The sequence below is a fragment of the Camellia sinensis genome, chromosome 4 (assembly GCF_055761805.1).
Source record: "Camellia sinensis isolate YWXY chromosome 4, ASM5576180v1, whole genome shotgun sequence".
Classification (NCBI taxonomy): domain Eukaryota; kingdom Viridiplantae; phylum Streptophyta; class Magnoliopsida; order Ericales; family Theaceae; genus Camellia; species Camellia sinensis.
In genome coordinates, this window is record NC_138964.1 from 224,284,886 (window position 1) to 224,308,032 (window position 23,147).

General features: G+C 42.2%; 1 long non-coding RNA gene across 5 annotated transcripts; it reads right to left on the reverse strand.

Annotated features, from left to right (window-relative positions):
- Window positions 1-224: 224 nt before the first annotated feature.
- On the reverse strand, window positions 225-22,336 carry LOC114312073 (uncharacterized). 5 transcript variants are annotated; one of them, XR_014328513.1, is made up of 7 exons: window positions 22,151-22,291; window positions 21,705-21,949; window positions 21,436-21,574; window positions 20,333-20,386; window positions 3,589-3,781; window positions 2,878-3,018; window positions 225-672 (listed from the first exon to the last, which is right to left on the reverse strand). It is a non-coding gene; the product is annotated as an uncharacterized LOC114312073 (long non-coding RNA). The 5 variants fall into 5 exon arrangements; XR_014328514.1 differs by lacking the exon at window positions 3,589-3,781 and adding an exon at window positions 4,589-4,677; XR_014328511.1 differs by lacking the exon at window positions 3,589-3,781 and adding an exon at window positions 4,589-4,774.
- Between the last annotated feature and the right edge of the window lie 811 nt (window positions 22,337-23,147).

Consider the following 23,147-nt stretch of genomic DNA (forward strand, 5'->3'; position numbering starts at 1 on the left):
TTTTTTTGCTACAAAACTTTTATTCGCTAAATGTGTTTTCCCAATTTCTTTTTAGCTACTAATTGTTTAGTCGCCAAAAACATGATATTATATTTTATCACAAAATTATAATTTCTCTACAACTTGTCTATATTCCATGCAATCTGTAATACGTATATAAACAAAATGATACATACTATCAATCATTTCACAATCTACATCCATAGACAAAAAAAATAAATAACTTTAAATGTCAAAGCCCATACAAATCGACTATTGTCCAAACTAAAATAATAATTTCATACAAAATATATCATATAAAAATCAAAACCCTCCGTACACAAAAAATACATTTACTACCAAGCGAAATTACCATTTGGCATGGTACAAATTACTATCGTAATCTGTACCACGACAAAAGGTGATATATGAACCACGACAAAAGTTTTCTATAGACCATGACAAAACGTCCTATATGTATGCCGACAAATGATATATATGTACCACGACAGAAGGTAATCTATGTACCACGACAGTCATTATCTGTTGATTGCCAGAAGTTTTCTATATCAGTAATAATGAACTACACAAAAGCTGAGGACGACAAAAGTATTATATTAATTCTACACAAAAGTGAAAATTCTTCTTCATACACCAATATGAATTATCCACAAGTCCACGCAACAAAACCATCTACAAAGAAAAATAAAAAACGAAACATTAGAATTGATTACAAAATATCAATTCAGTCAGCCATATGGAACATGTAGTAACATGCATTTAAGGTAGAACAATCGAGAAATGCCTTCTTGGAAATAAAAGAAAGTATATATATATATATATGTATCATATAATATTTATTCCAACCAACTGCACAAACAATCTAGTATGTAATTTCTTTGTCCTATAAATATATAAAGGCAATTATTAGAATATGCAGATGTTATTTTCATAAAGTTTTCGCTTTTTAAACTAAGTGTTGCAAGTTTTTCGACAAAGTGTAAGGCGTATTCGGGAGCTGTTATGAATTTTTGCCCCCAGAAAGTTCTCTTTCGAGTAAGTTTAGGGCGTATTCGGCTCTAACTCCCAACCTACGGGTCCGAATTACGTTTCGTCAGTTCTCACAAGTCCTATTTGTCATGGCGAAGCTATCCGTGTGAGCCACACTGTCGTTCGGGGACTATTTTGAATTTTCACCCCCGAAACACCCTTTTTCGACTAAGTTTAGGGCGTATTCAACTCTAACTCCGAACCTACGGGTCCGGATTACGTTCCGTCAGTTGTCACAAGTCTTATTTTTCATGGGGGAATTGTCCGTGTGAGTCACACGGTGGTTCGGGGGCTGTTTTGAATTTTCGACTAAATTTAGGACGTATTCGGCTCGAACTCCCAACCTATGGGTCTAAATTATGTTCTGTCAGTTTTCACAAGTCCTATTTGTCATGGCGAAGCTATCCGTGTGAGCCACACGGTTGTTCGGGGGCTGTTTTAAATTTTTTCCCCTGAAACACCTTTTTTCGACTAAGTTTAGGGCGTGTTCGGCTCTAACTCCCAACTTACGAGTTCGGATTACATTCCGTCAGTTGTCACAAGTCCTATTTGATATGGGGGAACTGTCCATGTGAGCCACATGGTGGTTCAGTGGCTGTTTTGAATTTTAGCCCCCAAAACGCACTTTTTCGACTAAGTTTAGGGTATATTCGGCTCTAGCTCCCAACCTATGGGTCCGAATTACGTTCCGTTAGTTCTCACAAGTCCTATTTGTCATGGGGAAGCTGTCCGTGTGAGCCACACAGTCGTTCGGGGGCTGTTTTGAATTTTCGCCGCCAAAATACCCTTTTTCGACTAAGTTTAGGGCGTATTCGGCTCTAACTCCCAACCTACCGGTCCGGATTACGTTCCGTCAGTTGTCACAAGTCTTATTTGTCATGGGGGAATTGTCCGTGTGAGTCACACGGTAGATCGGGGCTGCTTTGAATTTTCGCCCCAGAAATGCCATTTTTCGACTAAGTTTAGGGCGTATTCGGCTCTAACTCCCGACCTACGGGTCTGAATTACGTTCCGTCAATTCTCACAAGTCCTATTTTTCATGGAGAAGCTATCCGTGTGAGCCACACAGTCGTTCGGAGGCTGTTTTAAATTTTGCCCCCGAAACGCCCTTTCTCGACTAAGTTTAGGGCGTATTCGGCTCTAACTCCCGACCTACGGGTCCGAATTACATTCAGTTAGTTGTCACAAGTCCTATTTATCATGAGGGAACTGTCCGTGTGAGCCACACGGTGGTTCAGAGGTTGTTTTGAATTTTCGCCCCCGAAACGCCCTTTTTGACTAAGTTTAGGGCGTATTCGACTCTAACTCCCAACCTACGGATCCGAATTACATTCCATCAGTTCTCACAAGTCGTATTTATCATGGGGAAACTGTCCATGTGAGCCACACGGTCGTTCGGAGGCTGTTTTGAATTTTCACCCCCGAAACACCCTTTTTCGACTAAGTTTAGAATGACCTAATACACCCTCAGATAATTTCACAAAACCAGTGTCAAATAAATTGTTGCATACTAATACACCCTCAGATAGACAAAATGGCAATACACTATTATTATGTTCTTTACATCACCTTTTGCTATCATTGTATTAAACTAATATAGAAAATATAAATCCCAATACTGAATAAATTTTCATCTATTAACATAACCATGCCACCAAGGACCACAAACTTTACAAAAATCATGTAAATCAATTCGATATTCAAATCTGGCTTCATTAACCACTAATGGATCACACGTAATAAACTTTGTGCTCAAAGAATAGATCTCAGGAAAACAAATTTTTAAACACACACACAATTCTTGAAACAAATCATAATGAATGCATTTATATGTAACCAAAAACGTACCTGTAACTTGCAGAAGTTGGCGAGAATTTTGTTGGAAAGTCTAAGAGACATTTTATCAAACAGTTTGGAGGCAAGAAAAAAACAATGTATTCAATGGAAAGGATTCCATACCCTGTATTCAACTTTTGTCCCATCTTCATTCTGAAAGCAAAAGAAAAATGACTAAGCACATCAACAAACAAGTAATGAACAAGCATTACTCAACAGTCAGTTAGAAAAGTGTCACATTGGTCAATCAAGAAACAAACACAAGAAGTAACTCAAAAAATTATAACTCAAGGTGAATGGAAAGTCCAATGTAGATCAATAGCTATGAAATTACAAAACCCCAACTTGAACCCAACAAGAATCCAATACTCACAGACATTAAGCTCATATTTACGAAAAGGTTAATCAACACTACTCCACTCCTCCAAAAGCCAAATCTTTGACGCATAAATATGTGTCTTTCACGTTGTATATTTGTAATACTTCATTCAATAGCAGAATTTGCAAATACAAAGGGTTTAGTTGCAGCTTATTCTCAAAACAACAGAGGCAACCAACAGATTAGATCAAACTGATGCAGCCACAAATGAGCAAAAACAACAAACAAAACGCAGCCACTGAAGAGCTTAGCAGGACAACAAGACAGCCTCAGATTAGATCAAATTCTAAGCCACTAACAGCAGACTACCAACAGCAAACAGTGCTGAGCAAACCAGAAGTTACCAGACTAGCACCATGACTAACACCACTGCTCCACATTTCCACAGCCACAATTCAATCAATGACTACTCCACAGCTTAATACACCAGAACCTTTTGCCCCTGCAGTGGCAGATTAGGACAGAATACAGCACAAAGACAGAGTGCAGCAGCTGATGCTCCAACACACAGGCACCTTCTAACTTCAATAGCAAAACCTGATTTGCCTCCAATTGAGAACCAGATTAGTTCTCTAGTTATTTAATTCTCACTTTCACAAAACACAAACCAAATATTTATGCACTTACATATTGGGTTTTTTTGCTCATATGAGTTTTTTCAGTACTTACATGTTGGGATTAGTTACTAGTTCTATCAAGTTCATTCTTGGAACATGAAAAAAAAAAAAATATTCAAACCAACATTTATTTGAAAATTTGTTATCAAGAAATGCTTTGTGGGACATCAGTGGTTGAAACTTGAATGAACTTTTCTGAATTTAGCATGGTGATTGGTGAGTCGATAGCAAAGCGCATATTACACAGGCCATCCAAAAATTGATCACTGAGTCACAAAATCTCAGAATATGTATTACCATTCTTAATATGAATTTGAACTTGGAATGCCAATGGAATGGAAAATTTCCCAAGGAAAAAAGCAGTGCACACTAAAAGTAATTCAGCTCAGAAATAGATTTTCTTCATATTACTAAGAAGTTTGAGGAACTTTGAGTTAATCGACAAGGTTTTGAATTAATTGACAAGGTTTTGAATTTTGAGTTAAGTAATGTCTTAGGTGAATTGAGGAAGCAATCAATCAAATTACTAAGAAGTTTCAAGGAACTTTAAAACCATAGGATTGAATGTAATAGAAATTATCCTCAAGAACAAAATATCGCTTTTGGGGCAGAACAAAGCTCAAGAATCCACTTCACTGAACTGAACAATTAGAAACTACATGTCTAATAGGATGAGAAACAAACATGAGCGAGCAATATACTTTATCTGTGTGTCATTACTCATTACCTCATCGTAATTGAATGGATCAAAATTGGATACTACTTTGATAGTAGCTTTACCAGGCTTTTTTGCTTGCACAACCCCATAGGCAGATACTGATATAATACCCAAATATAACTCAATATAACCATGGAAATCGGTTACTCTTTTTGGATCCAATAGATGTAGCTTAGAAGAAGTAACACAAAAGTGCTGCAAAAATATGAAGAATCTCTAAAAAATAAATAAATAAAATCTTCTTTTGAAAATTGACTAACTCAAGGACTAGTTTGACAACCCAAGGTGTTAATCTTGTTGAATTACTTTAACTCCCCAACAAAAATGATTTATAAACACACAAATCTACCCTTTTGTTTCTACATTTGCCTTTTACCTTCTATCATAATTACTCTCCTATCCTTAACAATTTCAATCAATTATATATAGACTATCTATCTTACACTAATGATGAGTTAAATATAATCTTTGTTCCACCATACAAATATATGAAATATCATCCTTATGTAAATAAAATTACAATTATGTTATCAAGTTGCCATTAGTTTACCTCCTTTTTGAATTAATTTTTCATTCATCGCATTTTAATAAATATTAAGACGAGGACATTGCTTTAATGCCAAAGAATAATATTTCTGTTAAAATTTGAAGTAAAGTAATATCTGAATAACATTTTCTACTTAAATGACAAGAAATGTGTGTGTATATGGAAATAATAATACAGACTTAGTACATGGGGAGAGATCCCTTTACATCCAATGTAAAACCTTTTTAATCTTACATTACATCGTTTCATAACTTTTTGCTAGATTCATATTTCATAAAATAAAATGGATCATTCATGCATGCCAAATTTTAGGTTAATCAGAGATTAAAAGTGTACGGGGAGGAAATAATTCTCCTCGTATAATCCTGTTGACCAAGTCCACGCTTCTCCGTACGACGTCGCTTTCTCACCTGAAAACACAAACGTGAGCTAGCCGGCGGGTGTGTGCCGGAAACCTCTCCGATGCCTAAGTCAGAAAACTTGACAAATAGACAAAGCTCTAAGTTCTCAGAAAATTGTGTTCAATTACCTCCTCCAAGGTGATGCTTGTCAGCTTTTATAGGTTTCGAGTGGCATAATCCTAGTAGGACTTTTATTTCTCCATGCAGAGTCCTCCTAGGATTCATACTCCTAAAGGATAATGCTTATCCTTTTACACCCCCCCTGCTTAAACCAAGTGGGATGGTTTTCTCCATGGCCGAACTACCATTTGACCGAAGTAAAACTGGCTATGCTGAGCCACAAAGTAAGCCGAACTATCCTTAGTTCAGCCCTTCCCTTTACTCTTCCTTATATCGGTTTCTCATCTGTTCAACCCATGGTGTGTTTGGACCGAACCAACGACTCTCGACCGGTATAACTCCCTGACCGGTACACCTCTAAGGCCGACATAACTTCAAGGCCGGTCTAACTCCAAGTTGCTCCCGGACCCGAAGTACATTTACAATCCTTTAACCGGAGAAACTTTATAATTCCTGAGCCGAAGTAATTTTACCTCCCTGGGCCGGAGTAACTTTGTTTCTCCTAGGCCGGAGTAACCTTGCTCTCTTGGGCCGGAGTAACCATTACGGCCTTTTTACTTAGTCCTTCGCACTTTGGGCCTCAAAGCCCAACTCGCAGCTCGGCCTAATTTTTCCCAAAAATTACCCTCTCAATTGCCCCTTAATTCCATCTGCGCAACATGATTGGGATTACCAGTCTACTGGCCGAGCTAGAGTTTATTAAGCCTTTCCAGCCGAGCTAAAAACCCTTTAGCCTCTCCAGCCGAGCGAAAAACCCTCGGGCTCTCCAACCGAGCTAATTTTACTTCGGGCTTCACTTTGTCCGGTCAAAACGTCTCTTCAATCACGACTGTAACGCTTCCCTTTCCGTATACACGTGGCACGCCCCCATTCGTAGAAGGCAGCTGTCAACGCCGTCTTCGTGTTTCGTAATTTTTGAACAGTTCCCGCTTCTTCCCTTTTCTTTTCCCTCTCTCTCATTTCACAAAACACTTTTTTCATACTTGAACCATTCACCTTTGGATTAACCACTCTATCATTTCCTTTCTTCTCTCTCTACCTTGTGTTCTTGCTGCTCTCTCGTTGCTTCTGAAGACTGATCTTGCTGCCATCATCACATCTTCAGTTCCCTCTTCTTCAATATTGGTAAGTAAACTCATTTTCTTTCCTTCGTTTTGCTTTCGTATATGTTCTATGTATTTGGTTTAATGTGTTTTTGCAAAACAAGTTCTTCACTTTCTGTTTTGCTTCTGAACTCTCAGTAGAACTTATGTATGTGTATGAACTATTCTGTAGAAAATTAGTTTCTGATCCAAAATCTTGCCCCAACCGAACTAGGATACTGTTTTTGTGCTACAGCGGTAGATCATCTTAGACAATTAACCGAACTAGAACTTGTAAGATGACAGTAGCTTTGAAAAATAAATTTTCGATTCAATTTAGCCGAAATAAGATCACCGAGCGAAGTATGAACTCAATAAACCAGGAACCTCAGTCATTAACCGAGCTAAGCCTTTGGGTCTAAGCCAGCTTTCTCGGTTTCTATATCAGACTCCGAAAGCTGCCCCTAGAGGCTCAACCGAAGAAACAAAACACATAGGTCAACCGATTTAGGCCCTGGGGCTAAGCCAGCTCTCTTAGTTTTTAGATCGAACTAAGAAAGCCGCCCCTAGATGGCGAACCGGTCTAATAAGCAACTTGCTCAAACCGAGCTTACCAAACCTTTTGCCAAACCGAGATATCACCTGCCCTTAAAGCCGAAATAGGGCATTTTTACCTTGTTTTTAATTTGCAGCACGGTCCTATGATCTGTGCTTAACCCCTTTGTTTTCTACTTTGCAGACTTAGGTTGCCCAGGCATTCCTTCTTGTGCTCAACCGAGCTACTTGAGTCCAACCTTCCGACCGAGATAACTTATTAATAATTTATACCACAAATGGGTAAGTATAGGTATCTGGTAGATACCCCAGGTGGCATGGCCGAATTCCGAAGGGATTATGGCATTCCAGATGATGTACACCTTACCCTAGCCAAAAAGGAAACCATTCCGTGGAACAACCAAGGCTTTGTCCCCTTTACTGTTTTATCTATTATAGAAACCGGACTAAGGTTCCCGGTCCAGCCTTTAATTTGCGAATTTCTTAGGCAAACCAGACTATGCCCAACCCAGCTATCCACCAATACATACCGGATAATAATGGGTATTGCCGAGCTAAACCGCCAAGCAGGCTTGAACCTCGGTTTAGCCGAAATCTTCCACCAGTACTCCATAGGTTCCAAAGATGATGGCTGGGTTTATTACCTTAGGATACGCCGACGTAGAGAAAAGATAATAAAAGATACCCCGGATAAGGATGTTAATGACGACGACTTCTTCTGGGTATCGGGCAATTTTGAGGATCACCAAGCCCAAATCCCAGGCCGAAGTATTAACTAGAAGAAAGGAGAACCTAGTAAAGTTACTTCGGTTTTATGCATGTCTTTCTTTTACTTCGGTTTCAGGCGTCATGACCGATCTAACAGTCGTATATTTTTTGCAGACTTGGCCCATCTTGCTTCCTACTATAGTTACCCACATCTGAACACACTCCGAGCCGCACTACGGATTAAAGAAAGAAGTTGGGCCAAGCTTCTAAGCTTTGAACCGACCTACCGATATAGCGGTCGTCGAAAGGCCCGAGTGACCGATTTCCTTCTTGAGGAGGCACCAGAACCGGACCCAAACTTGCCCGAAATACGACTTGTCCCATTAACTGCTGAAGAAGAGATGGCAAAGAAAAGCAGAGTTAGGGCCCTTCTGACTGCAACAACCAGGGCCGAAGTACCACCAACTATTGAAACGCAGCCTGCCGTTGTGGCCCTCCCTTCACAACGGCCTTCTTCCTCTCGCCCTTCCAAACGCGTCCGATCTACATCAACCGAACAGCAACTTATCGATGAGGTTGAATCCATCCCCCAGAGTCCTCCACCTATCCTCCAACCGGAGCAAGCCGACCGAGCTGAACCTTCCAATTGGTCTCCGAAGCTAACCTTCAACGACCGAGATATCAAAGTTTCCGATTCGGTTGTTGCTGAAAAAGATCATTTGTTGGCATTCAACTTGGCCAAGAGTGTGTGCCTCCCAAAAGATATGGAGCACCACTTAAAGCAGCTAAACACCGAAATGAAGTCAATCCGGTCCGCATCGAAGTCCATGATTTTGGTAAGTAGCTCTGTCAGTTTTTTTTTCTGTCTGATTTCTAACTTTTACTTCGGCTTAAGAGAAGTCTTCGTTTTGTCAGGCCTTACAGAAGAACAACATCACTTACAAGAAAGTCCAAGAGCTTAGAAAAACCACAAGGCAGGCAATGGCGGAAGCCGAGGCAAAGGTGGCCGAGCTAGAAGAAGCTGAAAAGAAAATGGCCGAGATGTAAGCAGAGAACGGCCGACTTGCCGATCTGGTTAATTCGGCTGAAGCGAAGAAGCAGAAAGCCGCCATCGCTATGAAGGACAAGTATCTGCGGGAGTTGGTGAAGCTTGAGAAGAGAAAAGACACCGAAATAACTCAACTAAAAAAGAGCGCGGAGGAAGTCGAAAAGGAGGGGTACAAGCAAGGTTACAAGAAGGCAGAAGATGCCTATGTTAAACAATGCGACGCTGCCAAGGAGCTGTTCTTCAAGTGCGGCTGGATGGCGGCTGTTGAGAAGCTCGGTCATGATCAGCAGACCGAGGTCTTCGACCCTCCAGCTTACTTTATACCGAAGTCCTTTGCGGAGTATGCGGATGCCTTGCAACAAGAGTTTCTGGAAGACTCCGATTCTGATGACTCCTCTGCTCCCGAAGACATTCCGGTTGTTAGTGCAGACCCATCACTTCGGTTGGAGCCCATGGTAGAGGACCTACCTATCGAACAGCCAAATGAAACCGTGGTTCCAACCGAAAGCATCCTGGCAACCGAGAGTGAACTTCCTCTTGAAACCGGTCTTCAAGTCGCTGGTGACGCGGCTTTTGACGCCGAAATTGAAGAACTTTTTTCCTGATTTTTTTCCTTTTTTGTTACCTTTTTTTTTGTAACCGGGCTATGTCCTCTTGTACTTGCTTTTTAATGAATGAAAATTTTGTTGGACTCTTATTCTGGTTTCTGATTCATATGCTTGCACTTGTAATGTCTTCTATTTACTCCAACTGTTATTTCGGTTTTGGCTGGTTAAACTATGCTTACTAGCCAACCACTCCTTAGCTGATATAATCACTTCGGCTGAGGAGTACAAAGTGTTTAATCCAGCCAATCCAGTTTCAGCCATACCCTTACTTTGGCTGAAGAGTAACAAGAGTTGGTTTATTCCAGCCAACCACTCTTCAGCCTTGCACTTACTTCGGCTGAAGAGTAACAAGTGTTGGTTTATTCCAGCCAACCACTCTTCAGCCATGCACTTACTTCGGCTGAAGAGTAACAAGTGTTGGTTTATTCCAGCCAACCACTCTTCGGCCATGCACTTACTTCAGCTGAAGAGTAACAAGAGTTGGTTTATTCCAGCCAACCACTCTTCAGCCTTGCACTTACTTCGGCTGAAAAGTAACAAGAGTTGGTTTATTCCAGCCAACCACTCTTCAGCCTTGCACTTACTTCGGCTGAAGAGTAACAAGTGTTGGTTTATTCCAGCCAACCACTCTTCAGCCATGCACTTACTTCGGCTGAAGAGTAACAAGTGTTGGTTTATTCCAGCCAACCACTCTTCAGCCATGCACTTACTTCGGCTGAAGAGTAACAAGAGTTGGTTTATTCCAGCCAACCACTCTTCAGCCTTGCACTTACTTCGGCTGAAGAGTAACAAGTGTTGGTATATTCCAGCCAACCACTCTTCAGCCATGCACTTACTTCGGCTGAAGAGTAACAAGTGTTGGTTTATTCCAGCCAACCACTCTTCAGCCATGCACTTACTTCGGCTGAAGAGTAACAAGAGTTGGTTTATTCCAGCCAACCTCTAAGTTAGTTTTTTCCAGCTAACTTAGAACAATGCTTGCAATATACCTAATCTTTACTAAGGCTAACTTTTACAAAGAACATCTTGTGCTGAAAAGAATTGCTTGTTTTATTGAAGGAAGAAAAAATTACATATGTTTGAAAAAAGAAAAGCTAAAAGTAAAATAACTTGAGATTGGCCGTGTTCCATGGCCTAGGGATTACTTTGCCATCCTTGTCTTCTAGGTGGTATGCCCCTTTGCCTGCTAACCCAACCACCTTATAAGGACCTTCCCAGTTTGGGCCTAACTTGCCATCTCCTGGGTTTGAGGTGTTTCCCATTACTTTGCGCAGTACCCAATCTCCAATCTTGAATTGTCTTGGATGGACCTTTTTGCTGTATTTTCTGATTAACTCTCGTTGGTATGAGGCGATGTGGACTAGTGCTCTTTCTCTTCTTTCTTCTACAAGGTCGAGTTCTAAGGCTATGGCTTCTCCATTTAAGTTTGGATCAAAATTTTCGCTTCGAATTGTGGGGAGGCCAACTTCTAGTGGGATTACTGCCTCCATTCCGTAGGCTAAGAAGAATGGTGTTTCTCCTGTCGATCGTCGAGGTGTGGTGCGGTAAGCCCATAAAACGTGAGGAAGTTCATCTGCCCACTTGCCTTTTGCCTTTTCTAGCCTTTTCTTTAGTCCATCCAGGACGACTTTATTTGATGCTTCTGCTTGTCCATTTGCTTGAGGATATGCCGGTGTAGAATTGTAAAACTCTATCTTGTACTCTTCACAAAAGTTTCTAAAGATTCTGCCGTCGAACTGAGTACCATTGTCTGAGATCAGTGCTTTTGGTATGCCAAACCGAGTGATAATATTTTGCCAAACAAACTTCTTCACGTCTTTTTCTTTGATTGATGCCAATGCTTCTGCTTCCACCCACTTTGTGAAGTAGTCTGTTGCTGCGAGAAAGAATTTTCTGCCGCCAGGCGTTGTTGGAAGTGGTCCTACTATGTCCAAGCCCCACATTGCGAAAGGCCAAGGGCTAGTTAATGGTAGGAGTTCTCTTGCTGGTTGATGTATTTGGTGCGCGAATTTTTGGCATTTCTCACACTTCTTCACATATTTCTCTGAGTCTGCTTGCATATATGGCCACCAATATCCTTGCGAAATAACCCTGTAAGCGAGCGACCTTCCCCCTTGATGACTTCCACACACCCCTTCGTGTATTTCGAACAAGAATGCTTCTACTTTGCTGGGATGAACGCACTTGAGGTAAGGCCCAGAGAATGACTTCTTGTATAATGCCAAAGATGGAGATAGCCAAAATCGCTGCGATTTTGCCCTTATTCTGTTGGCTTCTTTTTTATCTTCTGGTAGGATGCCGTCTTTTAGGAACAGGATGATGGGATCCATCCATGAAGGGCCTAATTCTGTGCAACATACTTCTTCTGCTTCGGGGTCTTCTATGCTTGGTCTTGGTAAGAAGTTGATGAGTAATGGATGAGGGATTGATGTATCTGCCATTGAGGCGAGGCCTGCTAGTTCGTCCGCTCGGCTGTTTTCCTCCCTGCCAATTTGTTCTATCCTTACTACATCAAACTTCTTGATCTCTGTTCTGACTAACTCTTGGTACTTGGCCATTCTGTCATCCTTTGCTTCGTATTTGTCAGAAATTTGGTTTACCACCAGCAGAGAGTCACTGTATACCATTAGTTCGGTGGCCTTCATGTAGTATGCTGACTTGAGTCCTGCGAGAAGCGCCTCATACTCCGCTTCATTGTTGGATGCTGGGAAGCCAAGGTTGATTGCTTGCTCTACAACCAGGCCGTCTGGAGAGATGAGGACTATGCCAAGCCCTGCACCATGCCGGTTGGATGCTCCATCCACAAAGAGCTTCCACATCTCTCCAACGAATAACTTCCAGCAAGTGGAAGGATCAGATGATGTCGTGGGGTCAAGAATGGTGTTTTCTTCAAGGTCCATGTTGGCTGTCTGCCCTTCGTCCTCTGTTTGAACTGCTGGTGAGCTTTTGTTTGTCTCTTCCTTGTTGTCTTTAGTATGGTCTGCCTTGATGCTTGATTGACTACCTTCTACTAGGGGTTGCGCTATTCCTGCGTCAACTTCCGTCCCTAGTTCGGTTGTGTCAGTTAGGTCGACTGGGCAGATATGATGACTTCCAGGAGTAAACTCTGCGACGAAGTCTGCCAAAGATTGGGCTTTTATTGCGGTCTTGGGTTGGAACTTGATGTCGAATTGTCCCAACTCTACTGCCCACTTCAAAATTCGCCCACTAAAGTTCGCCCTTTCAAACAGAGCTTTTAGTGGAAAAGGCTGTGAGGACGACTATGGTGTGGGCGTGAAAGTAGTGCGCCAATTTTTTGGATGCCATCATTAATGCTAATGCTAGTTTCTCCAAGGGCAAGTACCTTGTTTCGGCTCCCAACAATGTCTTGCTGACATAAAAGATGGGCAAGTGTTGTATTCCTTCTGCACGAACCAACACTGCGTTGACTGCGTGCTGAGAGACTGCCAGGTACAAAAAAAGTTCTTCACCAGGTACTGGAGTAACAAGTAGTGGTGGGGAAGACATGTACTCCTTCAAGCTTTCCAGAGCTCGGTCGCATTCTTTATCCCACTCAAACTTGGCCTTTAAAGCTTGGAAGAATGGTCGTAGTCTGTCTGATGACCTGCTTATGAACCGGTTGAGCGCAGCTGCCATACCAGTGAGATGCTGTACTTCTTTGACTGAGTTTGGTCTCTCCAACTCCTGGATTGCTTTAATCTGAGAGGGGTCTGCTTCTATACCTCGGTTGGTCACCAGGAAGCCCAAGAATTTGCCAGATCCAACTCCGAATGCGCATTTGGACGCATTGAGACGCAACTTGTGTTTCTTCAGGATCTGGAACATCTCGCCTAGATCTTTAAGATGGTCATTCTCATCCTTGATTTTGACCACCATGTCATCGATGTAAGCCTCCATTGTTCTGCCTAACAATGGTTCAAACATCTTGGTGACCATCCGTTGGAATGTTGCCCCTACGTTCTTTAGGCCAAAGGGCATGACCTTGTAGCAATATAATCCCCTTGGTGTCGTGAAGGATGTGACCTCCTGGTCTGGTTCATGCATGGCGATCTGGTGGTAGTGTAACAACCCCCATACTGTTTACTGATTAATGACCGATTGATTACCGATAATCACCGATTACTGTTAAACGAAACTGATAATGACTGATAACTGACTGATAATTGAACTGATTAAAAGTACTGAACTGACTGACTGAAATTGGAAACCGAATTGATTGAGTATATGTTAGTTAAATTGCATTCTATCTGTTTGACTGTATGATTATCTGTTCATGCTTATATGTTTAAACTGCTAATTGAAGGCCATATCGGCGGCCGAATTAGTAACCGATTGATGTTTTATGAGCGTCATAATTAATGTGATTTTATAGTATAATTACCTGAAAATTGATTAGGTATGATTAAATTAGATTAAATTAAGCTAATTAAAGAGTTGGACTTAATTACCATTTTGCCACCCTTAGTGGCCCACTCAATATAACATATTTGAGCCTCAATATACACTTAGGCAACATTTTGCTCAGCCATTTTCTTGCTCTAGCCGACTAAGAGAGGGAGAGAGTGAGAGAACTTGGAATTCATCTTGAAGAATTGCTTAGATTGAAGTGTAGATTTCACATTGAACTTCCCTATCCTAAATACAAGACTTAAGGTAGCTCCATTGTCTTCTCGTTCATGTTTTGAGTGGATTCTTGCATGGTTCATGTCATATTGATGGAGTTTAGAGCCAACCATGGGTTAGATGTTGAATTGAAGCTTGATTGTTGCATGCATGTACATATATTGAAGTTTTGAGGTTGTAGTTCATAATGCCTCACATGCATGTCCATCTTTTGGTCATACTCCATGAGTTCATCTTGTTTTTGAAGGTTGGAGCTCTTTTGAAACAGCATTGAAGTTTTGAAAATGATTTAAGATCATGCATGTCATGTTTGAGGATTGTTCTTGGAAAATGGTTTGAAATTGGGTTTGAATAAAACACCCTTGGGCTTTGATTTCTCAAATTGAGTTTTGAATCATGTTTAACTATGAGTTTACATGTGTTTTCTGGAAATTTAGCCCAAGAGGTCGAGTTTTGATGCTTTTGAACTTGGTTTTGAGCTTGGAGGTGCAATCTGGGTTTTCCAGATTTCGCACTTCCGCTCGAGCGGGGGAAATGCCGCTCGAGCGTGGAATCCGAGCATCCAGCATCTCTCTGCACTGTTTTACAGTCCGCTCGAGCGGAGTATTGGGAGCTCGAGCGGAGTCTTGTCTCAAGCTCGAGCGGGCGTCGAGCGGAGATTTCACTCATCCAGTACTTTTACAGTACGCTCGAGCGGGTAAGTTTACGCTCGAGCGTGTACCTTTGTTGCATGACCGCTCAAGCGGGGAAACTTGCGCTCGAGCGGGACTCTGTTTTTCTGAAAATGCTTTTAAAAGTGTATTTTTGCATCCTCATCCCATCCTAGGCATTCTTAGGCCTAGTTTAAGACATTTAGATGAGGATATAGATGTAGAACACACCAAGGCAAATTAGGGATGAAGTTATGATTTTTCCCAACTGTGTAGCATAGTGTGTGTTCAACTTGTGAACTGTGTAGGGTTGGCAACTGGGGAGACACGCTCTAGCATACTGTAGCCCAGAACTCTGTGAGTAACGATTGTGTAAAGATATGTTCAACTGATATCTTTTGAATACTGAACTGAACTGTTTACTGAACTGGTATTATTTACTGAATGAATGTATGTCCTTTATTTCTGAACTGTACTGTGGCATCCTTAGTACTTACTGTTTACTGTTACTGTTACTGCGACAGAATTCTCTGTCGGTTCCCTCGTGGAGCCACTACTGTTTACTGACTGATGGCCATCATTACTGTTCGGTCTCTTAAGACCTACTGTTACTGTTATGCTAATGGATGTACCACATATGACTGTTTACTGTACTGAACAACTGAAATACTGATTGAATTGAACTGTTTTCATTACTGTAAGGACATTCATTCTAAACCCCTTTACGCTTTATGTTATTCACTGGGCTTTAGCTCACTGCTCATATATATATGTAGGTGTACAGGCACCAGATCGGAGCTAGGAGCGTCAAGGTAACTCCAGTTTTGTCAAGCCAGCCTTTGTGCCTCACTGCGAGGTTCCGAGTTGCCATGCTATGGCTTTGGGGTGTTTTGTTTGTTTTCCCCCGCCTGTCTTCATACTGTCCAACTGTCCTGTATAGACTGAATGTTTACCGTACTGTTATCAAGGGATTAGGTCCCTGTACTGTGTGACTGTAAATTCTGTATAGACTGTACTGTTTGTGTATGTATGAATGCATGAAAAATCTTTTTGGCATACAGACTGTCACAGCTCATTGGACATTATTTAACTACTGTATTGGCTTCCGCCAGGCCCTGTACTCTGTTTTACTGTATTACTGTTCAGCAGGCCTTCGGTAATCTCGGATTACTGGCCGGTTATGGTGCTAAACCCATAGGGCCGGGTTTGGGTCGTGACAGGTAGCCTCTGTATGCATCCAGAAAGCTAAGTCGGTTATGCCCTGCCGTTAGGTCCACCAGTTGATCTATCCTTGGTAGAGGAAAGCTATCTTTTGGGCACGCCTTGTTGATTGTTTTGTAGTCGACGCAGACACGCCATTTACCATTCTTTTTTGGCACTACGACTGTGTTGGAGATCCATCTTGGGTAGTGCACTTCTCTTATTACTCCTGCCTCCAGCAGGTTGCCTACCTCTTCTGCCACTATTTCGGCGTGGTGGAGTGCCGATCTGCGTGTGTGTTGGATGACTGGTCTGGCGGATGGGTGGACATTGAGTTGGTGACTGATGAAGTTTGGATCAATACCTGGCATGTCGTAGGGCGTCCAGGCAAACACTTCGATATTAGAGGTCAAGAATTCCAAGACCTCTAATCTCTCAGTGCTGGACAACGATGAGCCAAGCAAGAAGAACTTATCCGGGTTCTTCTCATCTATTTTTACCTCCACCAAGTCCTCCACCGCTTTCTGATCAGCCTCTTTGCCGACGTCCGCGAATAATTTATTACTTTCTGGTTCTTCCACCGAATGAACATATCCTTTGGCAGCGCGGCTGCCATTCACCGTGGCGAAACATTGTTTTGACATGATCTGATCTCCATAGACTTCTTCAATTATACCGGTGTCGTTGGGGAACCGCATTACCTGATGGTATGATGACGCTACCGAACGCATGGCATGCAGCCATGTTCTGCCCAAGATGATGTTGTAGGTGGAGGGGACCTTCAATACCCAGAACTCCACTTGTTTTGTTACGCTTCCCGCTCTGACCGGAAGAATTATTTTGCCGACGGGCCATTCTGGCATGGAGTTGAATCCAATTAGGGGAGAAACTGCAGGCGCCAAGTCTTTGTCTTGCAGCTTCAACTGTTTGAATGTTTCGTAGTACATGATCTCACATGAACTACCCTGGTCAATCAGAATCCGCTTGACGTCAAAATCTTTGACTCGGAGAGTGACAACCAGAGCATCATTGTGAGGACAGTATATTCGATCCAGGTCTTTATCCGAAAAAGACATGACGTTTGTTGCCTCTGTCTTCCCTTTCTTGGTGGCTGGTTGGGCACCTAGCACTTCTCTAAAGTGCTCAGCCTTTTTAATTGATCCTCTGAGCTCGCATACGCGCTCAGGTTCAAAAACTCCATGTATGACATTGATAATACCTTGAGGCGGTGCGTCGATTGGCATTCTGTTGAGATGGTTATTATGATCTTGGGGGGCCGGTTGCGTCCCTCCTTCAATGTATTTGTCCAAGTGGCCTGCTGCCACCAATTCTTCCAAGTGCTGTCTCAGTGGCGTGCAATTCTCAGTTCGGTGCCCCTTTTCTTTGTGGAAGGTGCACCGTGATCTGTCGTCGTAATCTTTCTGAGCTTCCCCTAGCTTGGCTGGCCACTTGACAAAAGGCTCATCTTTTATTTCGCTCAGAATCCGATATATTGGTTTTTTGAACACCGTTGTTATGGCAGTGCGGATTCTCAACCATCTTTTGTCTGGGTCTTCTCCGTTATCTCGTCTGCCACGCCCGTTTTTATTCTGCCGATCTACTGCATTGACCTTTGCTGAGGTCTTCTTTTCTGGTACTACGGTTGCACTAGATTTTGCTTTGGCACGTGCGCCATCCTCTTCTACCCTGATGTGCTGATGCACTCTCTCCATCAGGGCTTCCATGGTAAGGGGTGGCGTCATGGTGATCGAGTCCCTTAGTCTGTTTCCGACTGGAAGGCCTCTTTTATACTGCACAATGGCTAGATTGGTGGGGCAATCTCCAATCTGGTTGAATGTCTCCCAGTAGCGACTGTTGTAAGATCTGAGGGTCTCTTTTTCACCCATGTCGATGGAGAGCAACTGGTCTATTTCCACCGGCGTTTTAGTGTTTGTTCGAAACCTTGTTACGAACGCTTCTGCCAATTGGGCCCAGGAGGCTATGCTGCCCTCTGGGAGCTTTTCGAACCAAGTCAAGCCTAGGTCGCCAAGGCTTGACGGGAAGAGTATACACATTAAGGCCTCGTTTCGCCTGTACACAGCCATGACTTGGCGAAAGTGGCTCAAGTGTGAATACGGGTCCGTCTTCCCTTCATATGTAGTGAATTTCGGCTGAAGGAAGCCTGATGGTAGGGGCGCGTTTTCAATTGCGGGAACAAACGGCGAAATCTGTAGTCTTGCTAAGGCTTTGTCCGTTGGTTCATATGCTGGGCGCGGTATTGGCATTCCAACCTCGACGTTTCCATGCGTCCGAGGAGCCAACCGTTGTAAGGCAGAGACTCTGTGTGGATCGCGTGCCCTGGCATCCTCCTTGCATCGTGCTTTTTCTTCGAGCATGGTTCGTAAGTCGGATGACCTGGGCAGCTCTGTCTGTCTAGATCTAGTTTGGTGTGAGTGCGAAGGCCAATACGTGCTTCCTTCAGTATATGATCTTTCGGATCTCGTCCTCTCAGACCTGGAGTGACGAGTTCTGGAAGATAAGGAATGAGTGTCGCCTGTCCTGAGGCTTCTGCTCTCTCCTTGGGAGGGTGTAGTATTCCTACTACGATTCTCTGAGTGGCGAGGGGGCGTCTTGTGCTTGCGCCCCTCTCCTGTCGCCACATCTTTAGCCTTCATCTGGCGTTTCAAAGCCTCCATGTCCGCCGCCATCTTCCGAATTAGTTCATCTTGCTCCTTCACGCGATCTTCCAGGGCTTGAGGATCAATCCTCCTCCTTTGCCTGTCAGGACTTTGAGAGTGATGAGGGCTGTTATTCCGCCTTCCCCTGCCACTCCTTCTGGAGTTATGTTGTTGGGGCTCCAGATCTGCCATAGGAGGGACAGAGGGTAATCCTTCTCGCCTTGCACCCCCGTCTGGAGTTAGCCCGTCGACGGCGGACTGCGGTAGTTCTTCAATGTGTGCCATTGATTAAGAAAAGGAGAAGCTTAGTCAAGAGGTTTTTGTTCTTGTCTGTTTGTTCCCACAGACGGCGCCAATTGTACGGGGAGGAAATAATTCTCCTCGTATAATCCTGTTGACCAAGTCCACGCTTCTCCGTACGACGTCGCTTTCTCACCTGAAAACACAAACGTGAGCTAGCCGGCGGGTGTGTGCCGGAAACCTCTCCGATGCCTAAGTCAGAAAACTTGACAAATAGACAAAGCTCTAAGTTCTCAGAAAATTGTGTTCAATTACCTCCTCCAAGGTGATGCTTGTCAGCTTTTATAGGTTTCGAGTGGCATAATCCTAGTAGGACTTTTATTTCTCCATGCAGAGTCCTCCTAGGATTCATACTCCTAAAGGATAATGCTTATCCTTTTACACCCCCCCCCCCACTGCTTAAACCAAGTGGGATGGTTTTCTCCATGGCCGAACTACCATTTGACAGAAGTAAAACTGGCTATGCTGAGCCACAAAGTAAGCCGAACTATCCTTAGTTCAGCCCTTCCCTTTACTCTTCCTTATATCGGTTTCTCATCTGTTCAACCCATGGTGTGTTTGGACCGAACCAACGACTCTCGACCGGTATAACTCCCTGACCGGTACACCTCTAAGGCCGACATAACTTCAAGGCCGGTCTAACTCCAAGTTGCTCCCGGACCCGAAGTACATTTACAATCCTTTAACCGGAGAAACTTTATAATTCCTAAGCCGAAGTAATTTTACCTCCCTGGGCCGGAGTAACTTTGTTTCTCCTAGGCCGGAGTAACCTTGCTCTCCTGGGCCGGAGTAACCATTACGGCCTTTTTACTTAGTCCTTCGCACTTTGGGCCTCAAAGCCCAACTCGCAGCTCGGCCCAATTTTTCCCAAAAATTACCCTCTCAAAAAGTTCTCTTATTATTCTCTTATTATCTAGATAGACCACCAAGTTAGAGTCATATTCTATTAAACAATACCAACATATATATAGATAGTTCGTGATTTCTAATTGACCTTAATTTGGCAAACAAGATTAAAGCAGGAGGAACGTGTAATCTAACGATCAATTTTATTTATTTATGTCATTTGTCTATAACACTATATCTATAACAAAAAAAAAGGTAGCAATTCATGATATATGTCTATTAATTTTAACAATATCATAACACAGTTAGCAGCAGAAAATGCACCAACATGGCAAGATAATAAGTTCCGATACTCAAAGAGAGAGAATATGAACATCAACAAACAAGGAATGTAATCAAACTACTTACAGGAAATGAAAGATACAAAACAACAGTCCACTCAGCCCAAGACAATGGCATCACCTACAACACAAAATTCAAATATTTGAATTAACAACCTCATGTAAGGGGGCAAAAAAGTTGAATCATAGAAAAGAAATTGCAGTAAATAGATAGAAGTAGAAGATAAATCACTTACGGAAAAAAGAATAGACAGAGGTCGCACGTACAAGATAAGAATATGAAGGAGCATGGTTAGTACAATTGAACCAACAAGCCACAAATTACTCCAGGGAGGGATAACACTAAATAGGTAAGTGGTATTTATTTATTTTCCTTTTCAGTGTTTGAATAAACAACAACAGCATCTACAACTAAGAATGAAAGACAAAAATATGACTTTCACTTATAATAGTAGCTTGAAATTATAAAAGATGGTTAACAATTGTGTAAGATAAATGACTGGGTGACAATTGTGTAATAACTTATAAACCGACTTTATCATAATCTAGTTAAACTACTAAAACTCAGTCATTTTTCGGCTTATCTCTCATGTCTCTAAATAATATATCATCTTTATGTTACGATTTTGTTTTCTCTGCCTTGACTGTTTCAATTTTTTGCTTCTAGATTGGAAACTATGATCACCCCTAATAAACATAACTCGTGGATGGCATCATCATGCATTATTGAAGGAAAGTATCAAGATCAATTTAGTAGTTTAAAGTTTGCTACCAAATAAAATTCCTCCTATTGATCACAACTAACGAGCAAATACACAATTGTCTTAGCTTCCTAGGGGTATGTAGAACATAACAAAAGAAGATTGATCATCATCATCGCACCATTTCGCACAAAATATGGCACAAACAAGGTTCCATAGTCCTAAACTTTTTTAAGGTAAATAGAAAAGTAGACAATGGTATTAATAAGAGAGTACTGCTTTATCATTTCATCACATGTGAATAGAGTTTTTCAAAAACATCAGCTTATTTAGTTTGGATTTTCAGGATTCACTTTTTAGAAAATTAAAATTTTTTGTTTTCCATAAATATTTTTGTTTTCAAAAAGATCAACTTTTGACGGCTAACAACACACGACTGCCTGTGTTCAAAACACACCAAACATCTTACCAGACATCAGGACGGAGCTCAGTGGTTGCAGGAGGCATCCATCTTCCAAAGTTATAGACACTTTCACCAACTTTCCACACAGGCACATCCTTTATTATTCTCGCCTCCTTCAAGATACTTCTTCCACTCTTTCACAAATCTAAAATAAAAAATAAAAATAAATAAAATAAAACACACATACAAGGAAAAGAAAGGTGTTCAAGTTAGTGAAGTTAGTTGAATAGGATGGGGATGGGTTGGAAAGAGAGAGACACTGAAAAGAAGATTACCTTTCATCCTTTTCAGTGAACTTCACATTTTTCACCACTAATACCCATGAATCAGCACTAATGACCAAAGCCGTCTTTCCAATATGAAGAATTTCATCAACATTAGTGAAACTCAGTAGAGTATTCCAGGATACTTGACAGCCATCAACCCAGCTCCTAAACCCCTCAAAGCAGGACACACAATCGCAGGGACCCCAAATTTTTCCTTGATAAACTCAAATGCCTCAATGAACCCAAATTTTTCCCTCAACAAAAACAAAGAGAACTGTTAAATTAGCTAGACAATCTACTAATGCAACTCCAAATTTACTGCAAGTTGAAGAAATTAAACCAAAAACAAGCTAAACAGGAAATTAAACTAAATAAATAATATAAACCCTAGAGCAAGAGTGACAAAATGGGAAAATAGAGGAAGGGGAAGAGAGAGAGAGAGAGAGAGAGAGAACCTGTTCGTATTGAAGCGGTGGCGGTGTGATTTGCGGCGGTGTGGTGGCGCTGTGCGTCTTACAGTAAGCAATGGTGGTGAACGACTGCAGTGAGGTGAGGTTTGGTGGTGACTGGTTCTGTGTGTGTGTGCGCGCGCGCGCGCGAGAGAAAGAGAGAGAGAGAGAGAGGAGAAGATTCCTGTTTTCAAAAATGCTAAGAAGAACTGGGGAGCCTTTATTTGCACACACCATTTACCCTCTTTACACACACTTAATGAATTTTTTTTTATTACATTTCAGTTCCAAAATGAAACTATCAAAATAACCTTCCTCTTCTCCCCCAACCCCCGTCTCTTTCAGTCCAAAAACCTAACCCTAACCCTAACCCTAACCCTAACCCTAACCATCATCCTCCATGGCTGCCGCCTCTCTTTTCCGCCGTTACCTTTTCCTTCACCACTGCAACTCCCTTTCATCTGCGAACCCATTGCCTTCCCGCTTCTCTTCCCCACCACGTCGGGCATCGTGGAATCGCCTCCGTTCGGACTACCAGTGTCGAACGAATCGCCTCCGTTCGGAAATCAACCATCGAACCAATGAATTTGGTTCGACTATCACCATCCGAACAAAGCACACTGGTTCGACCATCAACATCCGAACCCCCTTTCGTCTGCGAGCCGCCGTCGCCGTTCGTCTGCGAGTCGTCGTCGCCTTCCTTTTCGCGACTGAGAGGAGAGAGAGAGAGAGGGGGTCGCCGGTGCTGCGTCGCCGTCAACAAGGTGGTTGCTGCCTAGGGTTAAGGTTAGGGTTTGATCGTTGTTGGCTGGTGTGGAAGAAGGTGTGTGAATTGGGAGTGTGTGTATGGGTATACCTGGAAAAAAATTGTGTGTGTTGAGTAAATTGTTTTTTTTTTTTTTTTTTGGTGTGTGAATTAGGAAAGATGTGTAAAAAGAGGAATGTGTGTGTGTAAATAGAACCTCCCGAAGAACTGGCGCCATTCTTTTAATGTTCACTAAAA